Consider the following 4,739-nt stretch of genomic DNA (forward strand, 5'->3'; position numbering starts at 1 on the left):
CTATGTCCCTCTCTGTCTGTCTGGCGAGCACATGCGCCCTACAGTGAAAATCTCTCAAAAAAAAAAAAACAAAACAAACAACAAATAAAAAAATTTAGTTGCTCTTTCTGACTATTGTTATTCAATTTTGTCATTTTTGTGGATTTACAGAAAGTTCCTGGCTTGGTTTTGTTGAGGAGGGGTTGAATTTTTTTTTTAAATGAAATTCTTTTCTACTGGGTTCTGGAAAGAAGGATCCCATAATGAAAAATATGTAGGGTGACTGCTGAGAGAGACTTTGGGCCCAAGCTTGAAGGATAGTGATTCCACATACAGACTGTAGTATGTACTGAGTTTACACAAGTACTGATTTTTATTTTTATTTTTTTTGCCAAATTATTGCCGTTCACAGTCATTAGAGCTGCATCAATACATTTTTTCTGAATTCTCAGGTTCGTCATTAGAGCTTCATCAATACATTTTTTCTGAATTCTCAGGTTCCTGAGTTTACACTCATACTTTTTAATGTATGTACTAATATGCATGGATAGCATCATTCAAATTAAACTCACACTGCGCGCGTGTGCGTACATGCCCAAGATCCTGAGAGGAGAATCAAGGAGAAGGGATTGTGGTGTGGCCATCCCCCCAGGAGGTAATTTCTCACTTTCTGTCTCTCTGTCTCTCTCTGTCTTTCTGGCAAGTGTGTGTGCCCTATAGCAAAAACCTCTCAAAAAAAAAAAAAAAGAATATAGGTTTTTATATTTCTCCCTGTTCTGTTTGGCCATCTTGAATTAGACAAATGGGCTAGGGAAATGGCAAGACACTATTAGAAGTACTAGAAGTGTACCCCAAAATCCAGAAACCCTAATCTCATATATATATGCAGTATTTCATTCAAAAGGGCACGTATCCTGGATCCAGACTGACCTTTGCTTGAAACTCAGATGACCTGCACACTCACTGGCTTTTGTTAAGATAATTCATATATCTGAACCTCAACTTTCTTCATGGTAAAATAAAGACTGTATTAATTTTCTGGGTTAATGTAAGGGGAAAATGAGAAATCATATGCAATACAAAAGAAATTTTTAAAAAATTAGTGAGTCTATTGAGTTTTTAACACTCTACAGACATTCTGTGTCTCAGTCATTGTCCTCAAGCCTAGGGTAAAATAAAGACTGTATTAATTTTCTAGGTTAATGTAAGGGGAAATTTTTAAAAAATTAGTGAGTCTATTGAGTTTTTAACACTCTACAGACATTCTGTGTCTCAGTCATTGTCCTCAAGCCTAGAAATTTCAGATTCTTAACTCAGTTCTTTTCGTATATACCGTAACTTCATTGGTCCTCTGAACTGTGTTTCACCTGAAAAGAAGTGATACTTCACCAGGAAGGAGGTGATACTTTTATCATCAGAATTCCCGGATAATCTCATATATACCAAGCATATTGAAATCTGCTTCTCAAAATATTCTGGGCCTATTTCACAAGAAAATTTTAAAATTCCTCAAACATATTGCAGAAAATATTACATAAATGCTACTAAATTATAGATAAGCCATTTTAAGAACATGTTTGAGTTAAAATCTATACCCACTGTGTACTTACTATAAGCCACTCTGAAAATTAATCTAAACCATTCTTAGAGCATTCCTATTGAGTAGTCAAGAGTTAATAATCACTTCAAATAAAGAGAAGTAAGAAGGATTCCCAGAAGATTTCTGTCCTCTCATGTGGCTATTATGGAATAATAAAAGGAGCTTAAACTAGGTCTCAAGTGTTCAGAGCTTTGTGGTTGTAAGAGAAAGCTATTTCTGCATACTGCCGTGCGATGTCAGGTGAGAACAGTCAATGAGGTTTAGTTGAACTTGTATAGATAAGTAAGATCAAAGTTACCTGAGACAAATGTCTTCATTGTTAAATCTAGTATGTATTTCAAAAAGCCACAGATAGTTGTTTGATGACCTTATCCCATGAGGATATTCAAGTTGCCTCTGAAAAAGATAAAACCAATTTGGTTTAGAGAATAATGTTGACCCGAGCCGAACTCCTGTTAAAAATCTCAGGACAAAGGAGGCGACAGTATCCAATTTTATAACATTAGCCAGCTTCTTTCCTGAACCCTAACCCTTCCTGAGGCTGAACAGAGTAGATTCAGATTCAGAAAACATCAAGAGTCCATGAATGAGCAGTAGTATATCCATGCTATTTCATGGTGGTGCCATGTTTGGAATTGTTAAAATTTTCTCTTTGTGGGAACCAGCAGTTAGCGTAATGGCTAGGTCGTTGGACTCCCACGTAGTCGACTGCAGTTCACGTCCCGGACCTGGTTACTTAAAACTCATGCTGGCGTGTGTGCATGCGTGCCCAAGATCCCGAGAGGAGAATGGAGGAGAAGGGATTGCAGCGTGACCATCCCCCAAGGGGGTGATTTCTCGCTTTCTGTCTCTATGTCTATCTCTGTCTGTCTGGTGAGCACACGCGCCCTAGAGCGAAAAAACCTCTCAAAAAATTTTTTTCTCTTTGTGAATGCTGGAGAAGTGGGTTCCTTCAGCCCTTGTTAGTTCACTTACCATAATTATGCAAATGGAAGAAAGTACAGAAAAAAATACTGCATTCATGCTTCTGGGGCTAATTAAAATTTCAATTTTTGCCACATAAAATGATTTTATATAAGTACTTATAAGTAAGAATGATATTCTAAATTGATACCTTGATAAACTAAATTGAATCATGTGAATAAGCAGAGACCAGTAGATAGTGCATACATATATTTTGTCTTTGCTAGAACAAGGTAAGTGACACTTTAAAGGAGTTTTTGATTCTATAGGACTCTTTCTTGGAAACAGAATTAGATTCAGAGAGCATTTGAATAGCTGTATCAATCAAGGTTCTACACGGAATTTAAAAAAAAAAAGTCTCAAATATTCCCAGAGCATGCAATTTAGAGAACAAAGAAGCTATGGTAATATTGATCATGAAAATGATTTCATCATTGATTTATTCTGCACTGTATTTGAGCATTTAATTGTCAGACTACCCTCTACCTTTTCCTGGTTAGTTAGGGGAGTATATCCTCTTTGATATTTGCTGTATAACTATAGTCTAGTTCAGACAGAGGTTATCAAAATGTACTATATAAATAAATTAATTACTGATAAAAACAAATGGCCAACATATAATTTATAAAATAAATCTAATGTTGACTACTTTTTTACTTGATTATAATTCAACTACTTGTATATGGAAAGCAAATATATGCAATAACTTCAACCATCTTATTGATTAAATTCAAGAAAATTGAACTTGCTGCTTCTCTCTCTCTTTTTTTTTTTCTTTGAGAGATTTTTTCTCTCGAGCATGTGTGCTTTCCAGAAGAAAAGAGAGAGAGAGGGAGAGAGACAGACAGACAGACAGAAAGCAAGAAATTACTCCCCTGGGGAGATAGCCATGCCTCAATCTCTTCTCTTCCATTTTCCTCTCTGTACTTGGGCACACACGCATAAGCTCCTGGTGTGAGTTTCTAGCCGCCAGCTCCGCAGCTCATCACATGGGAGCTTAGTTTCTTAACCACCACGCCATCTGCTGGCCCCTAAATCTATAATTTTTATTCAAGATTACGAACATCATTTTAAGGATTTAAAAAAATCATTTATTAATAGAACTAACATTACCCTACATTTTATTATAAAACCCATTTTCCTACATTCACAATAAAAGCAAAAAACACATGCTCATATTCTATAACAACTAATGTATGACCTGCTTCAGGGAATAATAACACATAAAAAAACACCTGGAATAATATACCAGTAAAATCTCAAGGAATGGCATGATTCTTAAGATTGCATGTAAACATGAATGCATTGTTGATTTACCAATAAGAAACTGAACTGATTTTGGCGAGCAGATGGCATAGCAGTAATGTTGCTGGCCTCCCAGGCAGACCACAGTTCATGTCCCAGGCACAGTGGCTTTAAAATCATGCTGGATGCATGTGTGTACGTGCATGCACACGTGCATATGTGCTCTAGATCTTGGGAGGAGAATGGAGAAGAAGGGATTGTGGTCCCAAAATCTCTATTTTTTGAAATCTATATTATGAAAAACATTTCTTATAATGCATATTTTCCAAAGACTTTTTGAAGAACCTTTGTATTGTCATATGTAGCATGTCATCTTTCTTTGGCATAGTGAACGTAAGTTCTAAAAAGCATTACTGAGATAAGCAAATGGCATAATGGTTATGTTGCTGGACTCTCATGCAGTCAACTACAGTTCAATTCCTGGACCTAGCAGCTTAAATCTCATGCTGGGCACATGTGCATGCTTGCCCAAAATTCTGAAAGGACAATGGAAGAAAAGGGATTGTGGCATGGCCATCTCCTTGGGGGATGATTTCTCACTTTCTGTCTTTCTTTCTTTCTCTGTCTCTCTGGTAAATGCATGTGCCCTATAGCAAAAATATCTTTTAAAAAATGCAGGGAACCAGCAGTTAGTGTAATGGCTAACTCTTAATTCTTAATTTTTTCCTATTGTCCTTTGGCCAATTTAATGAACATTTTAAACAATAAATGTGGTTGATGGCATAAAGTTTAATCTTTTGTAATGAAAACTGCACTTAATGCCTACAGAAGTAGGGAACTAAATGTTACATTTTATATGACTCTTCAAAATTTAGTTGCTCTTTCTGGGAACCAGCAGTTAGCGTAATGGCTATGTCGCTGGATTCCCACGTAGTCGACCGCGGTTCGTGTC

This window comes from Tupaia chinensis, unplaced genomic scaffold, assembly GCF_000334495.1.
Source record: "Tupaia chinensis unplaced genomic scaffold, TupChi_1.0 Scaffold144110_1, whole genome shotgun sequence".
Taxonomy (NCBI): Eukaryota; Metazoa; Chordata; class Mammalia; order Scandentia; family Tupaiidae; genus Tupaia; species Tupaia belangeri.